Source organism: Brachycentrus maculatus, unplaced genomic scaffold (genome assembly GCF_059751285.1).
Source record: "Brachycentrus maculatus isolate JH-2025_06_01 unplaced genomic scaffold, ASM5975128v1 h1tg000615l, whole genome shotgun sequence".
NCBI lineage: Eukaryota > Metazoa > Arthropoda > Insecta > Trichoptera > Brachycentridae > Brachycentrus > Brachycentrus maculatus.
Genome location: NW_028281353.1, coordinates 175125 through 198864, shown reverse-complemented (window position 1 = coordinate 198864; position 23740 = coordinate 175125).

Below are 23740 nucleotides of genomic sequence, written 5' to 3'. Positions count from 1 at the left end.
AAATATCTTTTAAATTTTGATGTTTGCTTACCTGAGCATTTTGTATTAATTTTTCTAGTAAGTTTTCTAATGTTTGAGGAGCAGTATCCATTTTATTTTTATTTTGTTTCTTCATTTTTGATTAACAAAATTGTCGTTTTATAACGTGGTAATATTTTCCTTTTGAAAATTAAGTGTAAATAATATGTAAAGTGGGTGTATAATAATAAAATAAACAATGTGTTGCTTTGTAATTAAAGTTTATTCTTAATTTATCTTTATAATAATTTTTATATCTATCTATCTATCTATCTATCTGATTCTGACAGTTAATAATATATTTTTTGTATCGGATCTCTTTTGTTTAATTCTGTGCGACGCATGCGACATCTGTGGTAGAACTGTTTTATGTAGGTACTTTTTGTAAGTACTTAATAAAATGTATAGGTAGGTACCTAGTTATTTTATTACATATATATATATATATATATATATATATATATATATATATATATATATATATATATATATATATATATATATATATATATATATATATATATATATATATATATATATATATATATATATATATATATATATATATATATATATATATATATATATATATATATATACAATATATATAATATATATATATATATATATATATATATATACAATATATATAATATATATATATATATATATATATATATATATATACAATATATATAATATATATATATATATATATATATATATATATATATATATATATATATATATATATATATATATATATATACTGTATATGTATATATAAGCAGTACCTAGCTTACCTTACTACCTGCCTCTACTGCCTACCCTAATTTGTTCTCTGTACACGCCACTGCACATGTGTGTGTAGGTATTATATATGTATATGTGAATTTATGGTACCTAGTTATTTTATTACATATATATATATATATATATATATATATATATATATATATATATATATATATATATATATATATATATATATATATATATATATATATATATATATATATATATATATATATATATATATATATATATATATATATATATATATATATATACAATATATATAATATATATATATATATATATATATATATACAATATATATATATATATATATATATATATATATATATATATATACAATATATATAATATATATATATATATATATATATATATATATATATATATATATACTGTATATGTATATATAAGCAGTACCTAGCTTACCTTACTACCTGCCTCTACTGCCTACCCTAATTTGTTCTCTGTACACGCCACTGCACATGTGTGTGTAGGTATTATATATGTATATGTGAATTTATGCATAAAATAATAATAATTTTGTTATTGCACTGTTTAGATTGCCAATAATATAATAAGCACTTATTAATAAATCATTTTCTGATTGCTTATACTTCATACAGCGCTTTTATTGTAAATGATTTAATGGGAACCTATGCACTTGCTCCGTTAGATCTTGGTGAGGTACACTCGGTACATAAATTAAACACTTTACATACCCACATGGCTTCGAACAATACTTCGTACAGGTACACATATCTATAGCTGGTACACATCTCCCTGGCTCAGAGAACAATACTGCTAACTCCCAGTCACCTTAGAGTTTCGACATTTCCTAGAGAGCCTGTAAAGTGGTCAATAAAATTGACAACGTTTGAACGTATACGTGACAAATTAAACGATACATAGTTCGTTGAAGTGATAGTTCCTAACTAACCATCATACCACTTCCCGTAGCGTTAGGCAGAGAGAATAGAATGCCGCACCACTTAGTATTTGCAAACATTCCTCGCCTTTTCGTCGCATATTCTCATACATACCTACCTGCTGATTATTCAGACTCCTGACTTGAAGACTTTCAAATATTTTTGAAATATTTTTTGGCATATCATGCCAAATTTTCATCGGTCTTCCTCTAATCTCATTTCCAACTACATTCGCCTCGTAAATTTATTTTTCATTCTTTCCTCACTCAGTCGTTCCACGTGTCCAAATCGTATCAATACACCTCTATTAATATAATCGATAATGCTTATCTCAGCCTTGCATTCCTTCCTTATTTCACAATTCGAACATCTACCATACATCATATTACGCACTTTCGTCTGAGGGATCGCATTTTGACTATATTCAGTCTACTTTCATCAGTATTTTGTCAACTCCATGATTCACTTCCATACATAATTTTGGACTGCATTGTGAACTGCCTGTTAAGCTTTCTCTGATAACTTTTATTTGATATAAATGATTTTAGTATACCATTAACTCTGCACCCATCATTTTTTAGCCTTTCTATGTCCTTTTATGTAACAAAACAGGAATGGATGTTTTGTTTTACCGTTCTTTAATCACTCATATGTTCCACATGGCTAAATCATCTCAACATACTTTGAGAATACAGCTTTTTTTTAAACATATATCGTATGAATTTATTTGAATAACAATTTTATACTTATTTTTAAAAAAAATCAGACACGTACCACCTTGTGTGTCTTGTCGGTGGAGTTCTTTTGTAATACATTTTTTATTGTTTTAAACCATTTTTACATAATATTCACACAAAAAGAGATAAAAATTAAGAATATAAACATTTTACAATTTTCATAAAATTAACTGTTGATCATTTACCCATTTCTTTATTTTGCCTTTGTTCCATATTTTATTTTGACCTCTAACATCCGTATGCAACAAATTAAAAATGTTCGAAACGATATATTGCAGTGTTCGACACCCATATTTATTGTTAATGTTCTTAATTTTGCAATTTCCGATTTATTATTTATGGAAAATAATACGTATTTTATTTTTATAGTATTTTTATGTAGTTAAACGGCTATGAAATGGTGACGTGAGGTTTATCGAGAGTTAAAACTTTTCTTTGGATTTCGTGCTTAAAATGTTGAACATTGGGCCACCCCGTTGAAAAATATAATGAGAACATAAACTTCATACGTGATTTATTTATCAAAATAAAAAATTATCTTCAAGTGTCACGGTGAATTTGTCGATTTTAAAACTTTTATATGTACAATATCTCACTTTTCTCTAATAATGAAAAGATTATTCGATTACTTTAAATTAAAAACTTGTGTTATACCACTTATTGAGTTTTATAAGAAATAAAACACAATAAGTGGTATTTTACAAGTGTTTAATTTTTGAATAATCAGCATGTTATTCATTCGACAAAGTTAATGCCGAATTGATAAATAATACAAATACGCTTTAATTAATTAAAACCACTTAAAAGCACTACTTCATGACAGCTGGTATCGGAATAACCATTCCATCATCAGGTCAACTGTAAACTGGTGATGGAGCGGTTATTCCGAAACCGGAAGTCGCGTGGTCGAGTTTTTAAGTGGTATTTCATAAAGTGAAGGGTGAATGATAAGAAGAGTGTTATATTACCATATCACGTAAACAATGATTTTAATATCCATTTTTTTATAATAAGTGTATGTCCCTCTCCAAGCACAAGAGCTTAGTCTCTTGATTGCAGAGAAAAGCGTAATTAATTAAAAGACTATAAAATAGATATGTCTAGAAAATTAATTGAATTGTAAAAAACTCTTGTATATATTAAATAAATAAATAAAATAAAAATAAATAAAAAGAATTTAGTTTTATCAAAACCTAAAGTAAATGCAACGTTTCTTTTTAAAATTTAATTTTCTTTATTTATAATATTTCCTAGATTCGGTGTATTCCTTGATATATTCAAGGTTTATAGAGTATTATGAATCTCCTCGTTCCTTATAGGAAGTAAGCGATGATCAGTTCCAGATTATTGTTACTTATTGAATATGCCCGTGGCCCATTATCGTTAGTTCTTTGTTACGGGTACAAAGGAAGTGGGTACGTATGTAAACAGAGATGCAATCTCAACTTATTGTTTGCTTGAGGTCTGGTTAGGTCTTATTAACTGTGGACGGGGCATGCTATGAGCTTATTGAAATCCTGCCTTATCTTCACTTAATTATTTATCCGCTATCCGTTATCACATGAATACACTGCCCAGAAAGATTATCAATCAAATTTTTAAAGCAGTTTTTATTAATTAGTCTTTATAAATAAAAAAAGAGACAAGTCTGGACATTTACGGGGCTGACGACCGTCATAGGCTGGTTTAAGTGATCACTTTACACAAGTATTACATTCACCAATTCTACCCATTATTGACAACCACACTACTCCAATTATTGGAAGTTCTATATATATGAACCAATTCAGAAACATTGTTCTTGTATAACTAGAACTTCACTAGAGACATCTATTGGTGAGATGAAAAGAAGCTTTTTATTGAGCAGAAACTCTTATATCAGTATGTGAGGTCCGAATCCTGGATCACATAAATAAAAAATAAATAACGTTTTTGGATGTAAAAATTGAATTTAATATCGTTAGGTGTATAAATGTACATGTAATATGGTATATCTCTAAGATTCTTAAATTGCAAAATATTGAGTTGGTTATGTTGTTAATTTCCATTTATTGTAACTCAAAACTGAAGAGCACTGAATATTTCAAATAAATAATCACCCATCACAAATACAGATCACTTAATTTTAAGTTACAATTTTTAGTTCTTATTATCATATTAATTATTTGTTTAGTTTCAAAATTGTAAAGACATGGAGCTTGTCGAAACCGGTTGGATTAATAGTACCAAAAACCTAACTGATTAAATAAAAAATTGTGTTTTATTTATTTCAGAAAACATTATAAGTAAACATTTTCAAAAAATTAAATTTAAATTCAATATTTTGACTATGTCCTTTTATAATAATTATTCACAAATCTGGGTTTCTTCACTTGGAAGTTATTTTGACATATCTACATCCTTACATGAATAATCATTAAAATAAAATTTACCTTGTCTAATAACTTTTAAGAAACGTCTGAGACATTACTATGTATCATTAAATTCCAACTGTCCATCAAACCTCCTCCCCTAGTTTTTTCCTCTACCTCCTTCCCTTAACTCCCTTTTCCTTTGCCCTCCTTATTATCATCAACTTGTAATTTATCTTTTATTTAATGTTCAAGCAGTATCTACCCTCTGATTGGAAACAGCTTTATATGGTATCAAACGTTTTAACAAATATCACTAGTCTGTTTTCAGTTAATTTGAAGCTATTGCTTTTTAGCAATAAGCTCGTCAATGTACTTATTTATTTTCTGTACATGAAGTTTAAATAAATAAATAAATAAATTATATGAAAGTCTGGGTATATAAGTACAGGGCTTATGTATGACCTGTAATATACTTTAATAGATCTCTTATAGTTCGCAAGCCCTGTAAATGCTTAGGCTTTCATATTCTTCCTTATCTATTTTGAAATATCAAAAACATAATATAATACATATTTTAATGCAAATGATTATATTAAAATATTTATTAATACCTCTTGTATATATTTTTTAATATTGTAAATTTTATTCGAGCCGTATCCTCGCTAAATCATTTGCCTTTCATATTTCGCATTCGCGAGATGTCCCCATGAACATACGGCGGAACGCAGTAATGATCACTGCAGTCGCGTGGTTCCGAGTGCATATGCATATTGCACATTGCATATATTCACCTGTTCTCGGAGTGATTGCGTTCGAGGGCCATAGAAATGTGGGCGGAGATACCATTCTGTTCCGGCAGACAAAGGGAGAAACTCTAAACAAAGGCTCGGAGAAACTGCGCTGGAAAAACGACATGCTTGACCCCAGAGAAGAGGCGTCAAGCGTGCTCCATTATTGGGGGTATGAATTCTGTACATGATGTCCAATTACTTTTGTATTCTAGCCACAGAGGGAGTTATTGAGATTTTATGGTTTATTCAACCTCTCGAGTTGTTAGATATTCATGGAAATTTACCCTTGTATGTATGAAATCTTAACATAGATGAAGAATAATATGGATTTCTGGGCATTTACGGGGCTTACGACTAGACTTAAATATTTTCCTTTGTCTATGTTGAGATGTCAAAAATAATATGAAAAGTAACTCCTTTATTGGAGATAATCCAGATTTGAGAACACGTATTTGGACACACAGCTAAAATAATAAAATGAAAAGGATATATTCTAGTGTTTCTTACGTATGTGATTATAATCCAGGATTCGGACCTAACTGCTCAATAAAAAGCTTCTTTCAACTTACCAATACATGTCTCTAGTGAAAGTCTAGTAATTCAAGCACTATGTTTCGAAATTGAACCATATATATAGAAGTTGCACAGAAGATGAACTATCGGGTTCCCCATGCGCTATAAGGTCTGTATTATAATTTCAAAGGCATAATAACATCATGGTATACATATACAAAAGTGTAAATCACCAAAAATGTATAATAACTATATCAATTGAACAGAACTCTGATGTAAAACAGGAATTTAGTATTTTTTTTTTAATAAACTTTATTATTGAAAAACATTTCGTGTCTCATATATTTTCATCATAAAGTAATTTAATTTAATGATACCTTTATGAATAAATATCGATTTCCGTTTTAATGTAATAAGTACAGTACGAAACTTATAAACAAGGTTTTTTTAAACTCATTGTAATCATTAATTGAATAGCATGGAAACGAGACCGTACCTCGATTTCGGTGTTTTTAAATTCGATTAAAAGATATTATAAACGATTTTCACATGACTCCAATAATTAATATTAAACGCTTTCAACCTTTCTCGAGTCGTTATTGGAAATGTGTGTAATTCTTGGACGGGAGATTTACATATTTTAAACATAACTTCTGCTACACCGTTTTGCGTATATTGATCGCCTTTGTAACTAGTAATTATTAACAAAAAAGTTTCACGTTGAATTAGAACTCATTTCAACTGTATAGAGCTTTATACATCGTTACAAATATGAGAAGAATCCAGTTATTTTGGTCACACCATAGAATGATATCCTTTAAATCAAACATAATTTAGTATTTTGCAGAATGAATAAGGATTAGGGCAGGATAATAAGGATAGCCTGCAACTTAATTTTATTTAAACCCAGATAACATTTAAGGTAATTGCATTTTTTCCTTAAAACAAGTTTTTGTACCGGAAATATAAGTCTTTCTTCGAAATGAATGTATGGTTTTGAAAAGAAAAGAGTTATTGTTTGTATAAAAACAAAAATTATTCGCCAAATTTTAATACTTATACTAAAAAAAATGTGCGCAGACTATGTATAATTACTAATTGTATACACCTTTATTGTGTAGTAGTTAGCACATTTATTTACCATTATTCCGGGTTCGATTCCTATGGGGGTCATAATAAATGAAGTGTTTTTTCACTTTGATATTTATTTAATATTGCAAAAGACTGGTACCTGAAGCCCGGGTTAACTATCTTGCCTTCATATAATAAAAGATCAAATAAACATTGCGATGCAGTGCCCTATGCACCATTGGGTGCGGATAAGGGCCTGTATTATTTTAAGAATTTTCTGTAGTATGAATCAAACTTTTTGGTCTAAAATATTGATTTCGAAAGATGGAATTTCGGTTATACTGAAAGGCAAAAGTGCATTTTTGATGAATTCAAAGTTACCCGTACCAAATTATTCACAGTTTCCCATTAATCATTACCTGCCTTGAATATCTGTAACTAAGTTACAATTTTAACCGCTACTGACGGGATGTGGATAATTTAAATTAAACTCATATTTTACGTCTACGGACAACGTATTCACGTAGGAAAGTTTATTACGAAAGAATCCGAGTATTAAAAAAATACATATCGTGAGATATTACAAGTATGCATTCAATTTTTAATTGCTACTCTGAATATTGCATCCAAAAGTGATTTATTCGGACGTATAACCATAAAGTTAATAGCCAAAAACCTGTAGGCAAAGGCTTAGGTACTTTCGAACGGATAAGGCAATTATTTCTCTGTCATTTTGCATAATGTTTTATTTCGCAGACTTCCAATATAATAAAAAATACTTCGAAGGGCGCATCCTTGCACAACATTTTTGTAATTTCAATAACAAAAATAACTTTCTCTTTTTGTGATCTGCAAGGAAAGGGATATTTATCAATTATTACCGTTTTTAATTTAAATTTTACTTGAGAAATGACACCTTTTCTTAAAATCTATTGTGACACGTGTTTCGATGCATTCCGCATCATTTTCTAATTAAGTAATGGTGTGGAAAGCATTGACACACGCGCCACAATAGATTTTAAGAAATAGTGGCATTATCAAATAAAACTTAAATACAAAATATTTTTACATTGGATTTTAAAACAAAGTGATGTCAAACATATTAATGAAATTGTCACCATTTTAGCTCTTAGATTACTTATTAATTCGTGTGACATATTTACGATTAGGTTTGAAAACACTATATCTTAAACATTTGTTTGATTTGATGGAAAAATAGTTTTGAAAATTGACCTATTTCACTATCATATTTCGTTACTAAAAGGGATTTTCGATTCGTATCTTTACACATTCACAATCATAAAATGACTATCTACTTTATTGACTGTTGAGTTCATTAAACCCACATCTTCCTACCAGAGTTAGAATTATATTACTTTGTACTAATGGTGTTCGTTTTATGTACATTGCAGCATTTCTGATTGACCATTATAAACTCCTTCACGGAATCTGTTATACAAATTGGAATGCGTCCCATTAATGACTCGTTAGAATTATTTGTTAGTCTCACCCACATCTTGGGAGAAGTTTTTGGAACTATGTTTCCACAAGTCATTCGTCCATCTGCTGTTCCTTCTGTTTACCTGGTCACAGGTCACGTTTTAAGTACGTGAGAAAGCTCTATCGAGATGCCTTACATATTATTTTGAAAGCTTTGACTATCAAGAACACCTTTCTTACTATTTGTATCCATTTTCTTCATTTTTTTCATTCAAGATTGGATTGACGTTATTCTAATTACTCAGGATGAATCCTCAAAGAAAATGTTTCATGGGTTTACAATTATTAACTTCGAAGATATATTTTATTTTATTTAACAAAATTCAGTTATTCTGCTGAACAAATATAAAATATCTTTGCTACCTTTTTGCATTTAATAAAAATAATTCAAACAGAACATAATTAAACAGCTGTTTTCATTCCTGCACCACATCGTTGCAACAATGTAAAATCTTTAACTAGTAGGTACAAACAAGGCAAGAAAGAAGAGGTATTTGATTTCGTTCTTCAAAATGGAAGAACACAACAGTTCTCAAACGAAGTCTCATTAAATCTTGCGGATCTGCTAATCAATTTTAGGGTTTCACAGTTTCATATGTTTTGTAATACCTAATGTAATTGAAGGTATAATTATAATAAATAAATAAAAATTAGAGTTAGTTTTAAACCAGTTGAAAAATAACTTTAAAACAGTATAAAAATGTGTTTTTAGGAGCTAAATATATATATATTTTTAAACTGTATAAAAATAGTAGTCAAATATCATATATTGTAATGTATCCATGTGATTCCTAATAAATGTAATGAGAAATATAGAAAGTCATGAATTACAATTAAAAAGAAAACCGATTGATGTATTAAATCCTAATTATCCAATATTTTCACTTATTTTGTTTTAATAAACAAAACCGCCGTATGAATAACACCAGTTGTAATGATTTACTAGCGAATGGACATAAATTGTCGTGGGAATATTCAATACCACGAGGGATATAAGGCAGAAGCGTGGGAAAATATGCGAAATTTTCAAGATTATCAAACGAATCGCATTCTGCTTCAATGTTAACAAATGAATGGCAAATTCTTACCATCTCCGAAAAAAGTTCTAGGAATAAGGAATTCGACAACCCAAATATGAACGGAAATATTTCCGTCCCAAAACATTCATTTAAAAAACTGTAAAGATTATAAAGTAGCGATTATCTTTAACTGAATTATTCTCGAGTTTTGTCGCATATCGGTGGGTATAGATTTTTTTTTCTACTATTACATGCGTACAATACACACAGCCAAATTCTCAATTTAATTTTACATCAGTGTAACATATTACGATTATATTTATGCTTCATTTGAAAAGATTGACAGTATACTACTTCATCGGCGACATCTATGATTTAAATTGTAAAATTTTATTAGCAGAAACCTTCATGAAACGTACCTACGTAAGATTCTTCCCGAATTATTTTACATATTATGTAAGAGATACCTGAAAACGTCATTTTTCATTTTTATATAACTTTTTATTTTTTGTATATTAAAGCATTGTTAAAATTGTGGTATGGTAATATAACACACTCCTTATCATTAATCGTTCAATTTGTATAATACTACTGTAAATAAACGCTATTTCCTTACTACACTACTAATTTTTGACCAGTATTTTATTTAAAATTATTTATTAACTTTTTAAAATAAAACTACGTTGTTTTTAACAATTTTTTTATTCGTAATTGTTTTTCTCTAACCGGTTTCGACAAGAACCTTGTCATCATCAGAATATGTTCATGTTTAACCCTGATGATGTCAAGGTTCTTGTCGAAACCGTTAGGATTAAAAAAAATGTACCAAAAAATGTGGTTAAAAACGAAGTTAAATGCCCAGACTTCCATATTCTTCTGCATCTTTGATGAGATTTCAAAAATAAATTTTGAAAATAACTTATGTAATTGGAGATAATCCAGATTTTGTGAACAAGTATTTGGACACACTCAAAATGTTGTAAAATTGAAGTTGTTTGATTCTGTAAGGTTTTTAAAATTCAAAATTCACTGCAAATATTTTGAATAAGAATGAAATATAATAATTTTGTACGATTTAATATTATGCAGTGGAAGCCTGAAAAGACGGTCTTTTGTATAAAAAGCCTTCATATTTATTTAAAACATACATTGTAAGTCATAAGCACTTATCTGGCGCGTCGTAATAAGCTTTTATAATACCATGTTGTATAATAATATGATACTCGTATATTCTTACTCGCAAACCAGAAGCTACTCAACGTTACATAGCCGGCGGCGACAGTTAAACGCCATTGTAGGCGATTATCATAATCACCAAACACGAGACAATTTCCTTCAAATGCCGTTCCTGATTATAATAATATCCGTCACTTAGGTAAAAGTTAATCAACTTTTTTAAAACTTTTTTATATCGTTGGGTAATATATCCAAAATAAAATACGGTTATTGGATTGAATTCCACTTTTATTTACATACATATATCGGTAGTGTAAAGGCAAAGGGGTATATCTGTCTCAGACCAAATTTTACAGGAGAACATAAACAAACTTGTGAAATTAAATAACTCATTTGTTTTATGTATTTTTATATGCACATATCTAAATAAAATTAAATAAGTATTGCAACTACAGCTATATCCTTTTGCCAGATTATGGAATACACTGTTTTAGACATTTTGTGGAACAAACTTAGGAAATTAAAAATTTGACAGATATACCCCTTTGCCATTACACTTCCAATATATGATAATATGTGACGCGTTTCATCTTATTAAGATATTATCAAACATTTTTTTTTATATTCAGGATACCGTAGTCAATACGTCGACTCCGTTCAGTATACTCGTATAACGAAGAATCAAAATGGCGATTTTTAAAACTATTTGAAAAACATGAATTTTATTTTGGTTGATAGACTAGTATATACTGTTCTCTTTGTGTGTAGCATTCACGCGCGCTCATATTTATACTTGCTTTTAGACAAGCAATTATAAACATGAGTTGTCAAGGGGACTAAAACTCATTTTATACTGTCTAATTAAACATCAAACATAAGCGCTCATCATGACATTCTTTCCAATCTCTCCATTTTTAATTCTGTCATACAAAAATTTTTGCACACATTCATCTGAGGGAACAAATTTCAACAGTCTTTTACTCTGCATTCCACCATATTTACACAAGTCCATGTTTCGCTTCCACACATCAATGCCGGTACTAGCACTCCGTTGTGAACTGCCTGTATAGCTTTCCATGGACATATTTTTATTTGTAATCACTCTATTCAAAGCACTATCTATTATTTTTTTATTCATTTGTATACTCGGTAATTATTATCTTCGCTATGCAAATTTATTTTAATGAATGTATTATATGCATAACGAATAGCAATATTATACAAACTCATGTCGTAACAATCTCCCTAAGAATGGATCATTGACCATCTTTTTTTTATCCGGAAGTGCTCTGAGGCGTAAAAGTTGACGAGTTGAGTTCAGAATTATACTGCACGATGGTATTTATATTTATCTTTTTATATATTAATTTTTAAAAAAAACATTTATGTATTTTGATCAAATCCTTAAAATACTTGAAAGTGGTCAGGTCAGGAGTCTGTGAGAATAATCGTCTGGTATGTATGAGGAGATCCATGAATATGGAAGAGGCAAAGATTGTTTGCAAAGATATATTGGTTCTGCGTATAAAGGACCGTCAGTCCATTTAATCTTCACCTTCGTTTGAAAATGCCATAACAAGGCGAAAAAATTATCACAATATTAGTTTCATTTGTTTTTTAACGATAAATTACAATTTAGTATACTCAAAAAATCTGTGCTTGAATTTACAATTAATACATAAATACATAATGAATAAAGAAAACACTTGTTTTTTACCACTTGAGTTTTATTATAGACTACATGTTTCAGAAGTTAAACTTCCATCATTCAGGTTTGTATAGTAACTAAAATATAAAATATAAAATTGTTCTATAAATAAGGAGAGGGGAAAGTTAGGGGGAGTTAATCAAGGGGCGGAGTTTGAAAACAAAGGAAAAATGGAAAGCAAAGATGAAGAGTTTTGAAACAATATATTATTTAATAAATTATTATTAGAATTTAGTTTTTTTTGGATTTCTAAATTTTCAAGATAATTCATAATTTGACCTTTATATGGAACAAGGAGTAATAATTTTAATTTATGAGAGTGAAATGAGTGATTAGTATCTATTATGTGATTTGCAAATTCCGAAAAATAATTACTAACAAGACCGCTATGAAACTAGTATAAAACTCAAGTGGGAAAAAACAATTGTTTTCTTTAATCATTGTAACATGTCTAACCACAAAGTTAATGCCGAAATAATAAATAAAAACATAAATTCATAAATGATGAGTTCATATAAGTGGTTAAGATTCTAGATTTGAACTGATTTAACCAGACTTAGTCACAGCAACGCGTGGTCGGGTATAGTTGGTACTACATATAAAGAGCATTCTATAGAATTACGTGCTATAAACGGTTATCAGCGTATTAGGACTAATTCCCGGTGAAAGGGCTCCAGCTAACGACGTGATGAGGATCTTCCTTCTTAGAGGAATGATTGTCAATTAGTCCGAGTACGACTGTCGCATTGTGTAACCCAATATCTGGGTCCTTGTAGGCATTTGATCGCGTCTGCTCTGGATCGTTGCTTAACGTTCTAGCTATCAGTCTACTCGAAGGTTATATAGAACAATTTTCTGTTAAGTTGACAAGGCAACTAACTGCCCACCTTATTATCCTACGAACATTTACAAGATTCGGTCAATTTTATAGATTAATTCGTGTTTTAAACTATAATATGATCTTTTTTTGACATCTCATCAAAGATGAAGAAGAATATGGAAGTCTGGGCATTATTATATAGTCCATATTCTTCTTCATCTTTGATAAGATGTCAAAAAATAATATGAAAATAACTCCTGTAATTAAAGATAATCCAGATTTTGTGAACAAGTATTTGGACACACTCAAAATGTTATAATATGATCTCGTGAATGTTTTTCGCAGATACTTTGTGGCACATTTAAAAAAAAATATTGGTACACTTTATCCAACCGATTTTGACATGAATCTTGTCATCATCAGGGTTTATCTGCTAAATTTTAAAAACATCGAAATAATCATAATTAATTACCCTTCCCTTACCAAAAACTTCCACGCGCTCCGTACACCATATGAAAATATGATTTAAAAACTCCTAAACGTTGTTTTTATTGAGCATTGCGTAGCGAATACATCAACTCCAAAATAAATTTTATTGAATAAAGTGTACCAATAAAAAAGTGGTTAAAACAAATTTGTTTAATTTTATAAAGAGCATTTATCTTTTTGTTTATATAGATTTTATGGACAGTCAGTGATCATGTCACTTTGAAACACACACATTACATTTCCAATATCCATAATTGCGTTTCCCCTTAAAATTCTATTTAAACTACATTCTGATTTTAAAGATTTATAATATTTTATTTCCATTTACAAATGAACATACTTTTATATATATATTTTTAATTGAGCTTTTTTATTTTTAACTGGGTCAGTACCGTAAAATCAGCTTTTATTTTCAGTAGGATGTGCCATTTGAAATTCATTCAAAAGCTTGCGTCGTATCTCATCTAACGCGCCAAAACACAGGCGCACATTCATCACTGCTCAGAGCCGTACTGAGGCAAGTGGCGCCGCCCACCTTCAGCCCGCGGTAGGGCGGCGGCGCGGGCGGGCAGGAAGGCCTCCGACACTCATTCATGATCCCATATGGGCGGCTCGTGCGATTTGCATCGACATAATGTAAGCGATAGGACTGGTCTTTTCCTGCCTCGAATGTGCTGCGTAACGCTGATTCACATCCGTGCAGCTGTGGTGCAACATTTGTGCAGTTCGGGGCAAATACCCCGTCATGATGTGTCCTTAAATACTGTGTCACTAATGGCATAGCGTCTTACCAAGTTGTACAAATGTGCAGTGGAAGGAGTTGTCAACCAACGGTTCCAGATTAAGCCACATAAATATTATTTGAAACCCGCCATTAGCTGATGTAAGTGATCAGTTTATCAGTAAAAAATAAATAAATTAAAAAATTTAGTAAAAAAAACAATTATTAACTAACTAACTAACTACCACGCTTCTTCTCCGCAAGGGTAGGCAGAGAATATCGAACGCCACACCACTCTGTCTTTGCAAACATTCTTCGCCTCTTCCATATTCATGCATCTCCTCATACATACCCGACGATTATTACGACTCCTGACCTAGTCGCTTTTAAGTATTTGACTTACTTGATTGTGTCAAGTTTTCCTCGGTCTTCCTCTGCTTCTTTTTACAATTACATTCGCCTCATAAATTATTATTATAACAATTATTATAATAAAATAAATTGTATTACCAACAAACATACACAATAAATAGTGAGAGTAAGTTCCTCTCCAAGCACAAGAGCTCAGTCTCTTTATTGGAGAGAGCTGCATTATTCATTTTTATATTGTAAGTAGAAATATCTAGAAAATAAATTTTCGTAACCATATAAAATAAAATATTATACACTACCAACCACGTTCGCCTCACAATTTTGTTTAAATATTCTTTCTTCACTCATTTGATTAACATGTGCAAACCATCTTAACACAACTTTTTAAATTTTATCGATAGTACTTATATCAGCCTTATTTAAAATTTACCCACAAAATCACATCTCTATAATAAAATTACAATTAACAAAAAAAGTATGTTTCGATCATTTAAACAATTATTACTACTCCAAACAAATTAGTTCTTACAGTTTTATTAGGACATTATTAACGAATTTGTTTGCAATTGATTTATGCGTTCTTATAGTGGGAGTCATACTTGTCGGTTATCAAGTATGAGCTTGATACTAGTACCAAATTACAGTACCAATATCCTTCAAATACAAATCTAGCAACAAGATATCCGTGACGTTCCACACTATCCGTGGCAGTTACATTATTAAGAGCTCGTAAATTGATAGAAGCATCAGCGAAACTGATCAAACCATGCGGGGGAAGGAAGAATGACGATACTTTTATTCAATTCATTAAGGCACAACGATTTCACGCATGACCAAAATTTCAAAGATCACTGCTTTATCGATCGTAAAATTAACAATGGTGTCGCAAACAATGATAATAATTGCTACATGCCTCGCCAACGCTGTCCAAAATTTTAGCACTTGTCCGAAAAATATTTCTCGAGAGCTGTAAATCTTTGTGTGTAATTACCGTGTTATGTGTATTTTCGGAGACGCATAATTCACGATATCCGGTTCGTATGATATTGTGGTAACAGCGATCCGTGGGTTCCAAGTCGCAAAGGCTCGAAGACCCACGAGATTTGCATCACCAGTAATTATGAACGTATTTAACTAGGGCATATCCGAAGAGTCGGGTCTCCAATCAGAACGAGGACTGCGCTCCACCTGTGGTCAGCGATTCCCTGACATTTAAATTGGTGATTTAATTTTGCATATGGGTGATGTAATCCACGTCTTTAGGAGTGAATGTCATAGTGTACTGGAAATTTTCTTGTCTTGTGGCGAGTACCTATTTAACATGTAAATATGCAAAAACAACCATACGCATAATTAATTTATCATTTACGTTACTGGTACTTTGCGGAAAGAATGCTTGCTGTTTCTTTTAAGCTACTGTTGAGGTCATGATTAAAAAGTGACTTCGAAGCAATATTTCAGGCTTCTAAAAAAACTTTGTTACTAACCGTTGTATGCTAAAATTGCTGAAGGTATTTTTTCAATTTTATTTCAAATTTAGTAGACATTGTAAGGGCGAAAACAATAGATTTCTACAAAAAAATGGATAATTTGTTTTCACAAAAAATAAGTTAAAAATTAGCTCGATAATTTGTGAATATTATTGACTTTAGAAAGTGCGCGCAATGTGTACTGAAGTTTTCATACAAGATTTTCAATATTTCTTTGAATCATGAGTACTACTAGTCAAGTTAAAAATAGGAAAATCACAGAGTTAACCCGATGGTTGCCAGAGACGAGATATCTCGGCAAATGGCGGAGTGCCCGTATGGCCAGAGACGAGATATCTCGTCAGTACTTTTGATGACGTATTACTCATTAGGGCTACCACTCAAACCACTTGAAATATTGATTATTTTAATCGATTGTTTTGAACGCCAGGGGTTTTTATTTTACTCAATTTTTTTGTGTTTTTCTTATTATTTTAAAATATTCCATTGATAAATAATAGTTGTGTGTTAATATTAAATTTAATAAAAACTTGCATGTGCGACTTAGTGTGACAACCCTGAAAATTTGAAACTGGTTTAACTTCAAGAATAAAACTCTAACAATCGATGCGGGATATAATATTTGGTAAGTAAATTATAATTCAATAAAAACAACAAAAAAAAAATCTTTAGACAACTTTTTTTTTTCAAAAAAATACTTGGCCTGTTGAGCACTGCGGCGTAATTTATTTGCGGCTATGAAAAGGTTAATGACTCAAATATTATTAAAAGTCTTTAATGAAATCAATTATCCAGGAATATTTCATTACAATTATAAATCAAGCGTTTTAAATGGCATCTATTATTTTTCACTTATCAAATATCCCACATAAATATAATATATTTGATGTTCGTAATAATTTAATCACTACTGACATACAAAAGCCACATCATTATTGAGTCAAAATGATCGATTCGCTTTGAAAGCTGGTCAACTACTAGTTCCAGCGTTAACTTATATTTCCGCTTGCCGGTAATAGCAATCATATAATATATTACTGATATTATCTCAGTTGAAATTCTTACCCATCTGGCATTATCGATTAATCGATTTTAAATGATGCAATAAATAAGCTAAATCGGGAAATGCGGGCTCATTTGGGGACCTTAATGCTTCAACCGGACTTTTTGCTGGGCTGGGCTCATTCTAAGAGCGCTTGTGCACTGCCCGGAATTTCACCGTCCGGCAGTCCGGTTTTCAAAAATAAAAGCGACTACGACACAAACGTGCACAAACACTCTAAGAGCGCTTGTTTGTGCACTACACCGAATTTTACTGTCCGGTTTTTTTACCGTCCATGGTAGCATGAAAAAAAACAGATGATTTGCTTGTGCATTTGTCCGTCTTTCTCCGGACCGGTGCGCTCAATCGATGCGCGATCACGGTGCACGTGAACTCGATCACGCTAAACTGTCAAACATCGTTATAGTTCTGCTGGATACTAAAATTTCGTCTTGTGCACAAGCGCTCTAATACTGTATTTTTGCTGGGCTCATCCTAATGCCTAAATTATTTCAATACCTCACTGAACTGGTCTTCTTTCAAACTGGTTTTTAAATGCTAATTAATTGTGTGTAATATAATAATATAATCGTGAAATTCCTGAGCGTATTATATTACGGATTATCGCCGATTCTAGTTTACGTTTCTGCCTATTATTTGAGGCACTGTGGCTAATTTACAATACAGATTGCAATAAATTGTACAAAACTCGTTTTCCTACTGTATTATGTAAATAAATATTTGTTTATTTTTGTCGTTAATGTCTTTTTTTAATAGAAGTCCAATAGCAATCCGTTCATCCAATAGTTATTTTGTTATTTTATATTCACGAGTGACAGCCTACATAAGTATCCGGATATTTAGGACATCAACCCTGTTGCATCCCATTACACTAACATTTAAATCTCCTCTAACTTAGTTTAAAAAAAAATCCAAAAGGGTTGTAGCTATCGAAACAATGTAAAATATCTCGATAATTCAATTCGATTATAAATACTGTTGTATATGTATATATATACTCGTACAACAAGTCTTATGTCTATTTAGATGGAATAAGAAACTTTTTTCATTAACTGATTCGGCAGTCACTTTGTGGTAAAATCTATCCATTTTTAATTAATGTTTTACTTAGTAAATACCACTATTTCTTAAAATCTACTGTGACACGTGTTTCGATGCATTCCGCATCAGGTGTTTGAAAATGATGCGGAATGCATCGAAACACGTGTCACAGTAGATTTTAAGAAATAGCGGTATTTAATAAGAATAAGAAACGCCAGGATCAGGGAAAAATGCGAGATCGAAGATGTCGTTAGGTAGGGAAGGCAACGAAGGAGACAATGGTATGCGCATGTGAGGAGAATGGAACCATCCAGACTCCCCCACATCGCACTCTACGGCCAACCCATGGTTGACGACCCCCGGGCAGATCAATCCTTCTTAAAAAATAGCCACATGACCTACACCATGAACAAGAATGTTTATTTACTACTCCTCGAACCTTGCAAAAAAAACACTATTAATAAATGTAATTTCGAATGTAACTCCATAGCGACTGACCTAATATACAGAAACACAGTTGAAGCTCGTTTGAGTTCCAATAAGTATATTTAAAGCGCTATCTTTATGTTTTTTTATTTTATTTTAAATCAACGTATTTGTTAACACATAAAAACGTCTAAAAACATTTCTTTTTACTGCTAAATACACAGAAATTATTTTTATAGTCTACCCATTTTTAATGGCTGTTTAAAACCTAGTATAAAATTAAAGTAAATTTAACGACTTTTTTAAGATGTTGTTTTATTCAGGTAATTTAAATGTATCTACATTATTTTATACATTATGTCACTTGTTTTGTTTTATTTTTTATTTTATGTTATTAAAGGAAAACGTGGCGTTAATAAATACAAATACGTATTTAAATTTGAATTGTTTAAAAAAATATATTTTCAAAAATGGCACGATCTAAATATTATAACCGATAATGTCAATAAATATTGTCATTCTTGAATCATTATTATCTGAGCTCTAAAATAATGAGTTATGTAAAAACTTGTATTTGAAAAAAAACTATTTGTTAATCAATTCAACGTGTCAAATGCTATAGAAGTATTGGCATAATAGCCGCGTTGTGATTTTCCAATACCGGTTTCAGGTGCTAATTCAATTTTTATGAATATCCTAAAGGTTATTTACCGACAACTTCAATGACATCTAAGACATCTTGCAATATAAAAAGCGAGATCTTTTGTTGCTATTTTGCCGAGTAAATTGTATCTTATTAGCTTTTAATTAACGAGCTTTCTCAATAGGGCCACCCGCGAACCGAAACAAATAACCGAGTTGAAATGAATAATTCAATATCTTATTGCCATCAAAGTGTCAGTAAGAATTTCAATAAATAATGGCTTAAATACATTTATTATTTGGCAGGATGCTGATGGTAATATTCGCGTAGGATTAAACGATAAATTGGATAAAATAATTGATTATTTCTTTCAAATAATGTCTAATAATTTTCATTTAATTAATTGATGTGACATTTATATGAAACCGATTGAAATTATTAACTGTAATTAATTTCACAACTGTTAAAATAGATTGCTGTATACATTAAGACATATAAAGACATTCATGGATGATAAACGGATTGTACTCTAGTATTCGGAAGTCGATAACAACTCATCATAATAACAAATGGAAGCCAAAACGTTATTATAATTAAATAAAAATGCTGTTTAACTTTAATTTATTAACTGGACATTTCAACTCATAAAATATCTCATTATATTTATTGATTTGGCGTTTAATTTGTAGAACTCCATTTTAATTTATGTATTAATTTAAAATCAAACACAGATTTTTTTAGTCTACTTAGTTGTAATAATGCCCTAACAAGGCTAAACAATTGTCACAATATAATTTTTTATGTGTTTTTGTTAATAAAATACAACTTAGTAGACTCAAAAAATCTGTGTTTGATTTAAAATTAATACATAAGTATATCTCATTCTAGTTACGCTGTGCCTCTCCAAAATATACATAGACTCCAATCTCTTGTGCTTAGTGAGGGACTCGCACTAAATATTTACAAACATATTTTACATAATTAAGGATATAATAATAAAAAAATCATTATTTTTATTTATAATTTTATTTTTCATGTTTAATAGGCATTTTGTAAAAGTAGTTTTAAACGATTTTTTTTTGTAGGCGGAAGGTTTTAAAAGTATTTGTTACCCAAATATTCATAATTTTGTTGGAATTGCTTGATGTTTATTTTTGTTTTTCTTAAAACATTTGGAAATCTCATGGATGTCATTTCTATATTCTTTTATTTTCATTTTTTGAAAGTTGAAGAATTGCCATCTAAAAATTAGTAAAGTAGTAAAAATATAGTTAAAATTATATTGAGCGTCTCTTAGTATGTAAAATAATTCAGGAATAATTTTACATACATTTCTTAAAGGCCTCTCCTATTAAAAAAAAACAATAGATGGTGCCAAAAACTAGCATGTAAAGTAAAAGAAGGTCTCAATTAAAGCATAAATAAAAGTATTTATTCATTTATTTGGCGTTTAATTTGTAGAACTCCATTTTAATTTATAAATAAATTTTTCAATCAAACACAGTTTTTTGAGTCTACTAAGTTGTATTTTATTAAAAAAAAACACATAAAAACTAGTATTAGTTTGAAAATGCCATAACTAGGCGAAACAATTAAGTTTTTTAAAATAAAATACATCTTAGTGGTTGTTAATCATGGGTAGAAAGAGGAATGATACACAAATATAAAGTGATCGCATAAATTAGCCTACGAAAGGTCGTAATCCTTGTAAATACCCAGACTTCGATATCCTTCTTCATCTATGTTGAGATATCAATTCAATCCATCTCTATAAACCACATGCTGATCTCTTATTCAGTTCATTGCAAAGGAAAATGGTAGATGATCAACTAGTTGTGAAGGACTGTAGCTATTTTGTTATCATTTTAGATTGTCTTAGCTTTATAGCTCACGATGCCCGCAGCTATCTTGATGAAAAAATATAGAATATCACTGAGAAAGTTATACTGCAATCAAATGCATGTAATCTCAAGGCGACAGACTGAATCTGATTGTAGCTATTCCAAAGCCATGTTGCAAAGTCAAGTCGGATAAATGTTGCCAGTACAATTATCTGTAGAATGTACCCTTTGTGTCATTACATGCGAGGACTTATTATTTTTAATACACCCGCCGGGAGTTAAGAAACAAGGGCATTCAATTCAGTTTAACATGCGCGCAATTTATTGTTTAAAAAAATGTAAATATTTCGGGCAAAAGCTCGCGCTCTGCTTTTGCGTTTCGGTATGAAATGGTGATTTTAAAACAATTTGTGGCATGATAATGTCTTACTTATAGTAAATTGCGCTTTCGTGAGCTTTCTCCGGTTAATATTTTATGAACGGTTATCCGTAATGGTAGCATTTACCAATTATGTATTATTATATTAAATAAACGTATGGGATATTGATAAAGTTTACTCTGGTAATAGTTTATTTCAGAACACGAACAGAAATATTTTTTTTTGAATATTTGTATAAAAAATCCTTTAACTTTAACATAACAGTAAATTCTTTTTAGATTCCACTACGCCTTCATGCCTGTATGACTATAAATGTGCTACTTACATTATGGAGCCCGTATGATTCGAATGCGTTTCATGTCTCGTCCATTAAGCTAACAACATATCGGAAAAATCGTTTAGTAAAATATTAGCATTGTAAGTACTTAGTATTACCGTTAGCATCATCAATACATATTCTTATAATTTAGCATGTTCAGTAATTATTCGGTTTTCCTAATAGACACAACCGTAAAAACTAACTAACTAACCATCACGCCGCTTACCCGCAGGGATAGGCAGAAAGAATAGAATTCCACTCTAATCTGTCTTTGCAAACAATCTACGCCTCGTACGCATTTATGCTCTTCTTCATACATACTGCTGATTATTCCGATTCCTGACCTGACCAATTTTAAGTCTTTCATATACTTAATCCTGCCAAGTTTTTCTTAGTGTTACTCTTCTTCATAATACTAATACTAATTCTACCAATCACATAAATATAATAAACGATGCTCACCACTGCCTAAAATTTAATACATGTAGAGTAAAAAATATATTGTCAAAATACTACCCATATAAGAGTATATAAATATCGCTCACTCCTTTCAAGAACGTCATAAATCAAAAATCCTCAATTTTGTACAGTGTAGGCATATTATTAACTTAATATTTACCCGCTACAGGGCAGAAAGTGTTGTCTTTGCATTTTGAAGAAAAGGTAATGTTTAATTATTTTTTTTAAATATACTAAATATTTTTCAAATGGAGAAAAAACCTTCAGGTTTTACCTTAAAAAATCTGTTGCACAGTAAAAATTTTAATAAGTGGCTTGATATTTATTTTGAATACATTGTATTATATTTTTTAATTTTTAAAACGTTTTCCTGAAAAATCAAGTTTTTATTTATTTATGACGTTCTTGAAAGGAGTGAGCGATATGTTCATACCATCATCACATTATTTATGTAAAAAGTTACTAGTATCTAGAACATAATTCGATTGTAGAATGTCTACGTAAAATTATTTCCAAAACCCTTAAATCATTTCTCGTTTGCCCTCAATGTACAAAATGTACATTTATGCAAAGTATTCGATTATTCGTGTATCATTTGGCGTGATCTGATTTCAGGAAAGAATTAAATAATTATCATACATGCAAATGGCACAGAGCAGTTTGCATTTCTCGCAGTTCTATTAGCGCTCCTACCCGTACTTTCCACCTGTCACATATTGAACTAGCCCAGGGGTCGGCAACTCTTTGGACCAAAAGAGCCAAACATGAATAGCAAAACGGTTTGGAAATTTTTAAAGAGCCAATGTTTAATTTATAATAATTTCATTGATTTTATATTACTTATTTTTAATTTAAATAATTTGAAGATTTTTTAGGTGTCAAATTTTTTATTTCATTAATTTATTCGGCAGTCACTTTGTGGTAAAATTTATCAATTTTTCATTTGAGTTTTACTTAGTAAATACCACTATTTCTTAAAATCTACTGTTGCACGTGTTTCGATGCATTCCGCATCATTTTCATCATTTTCACAATTTTCATAAT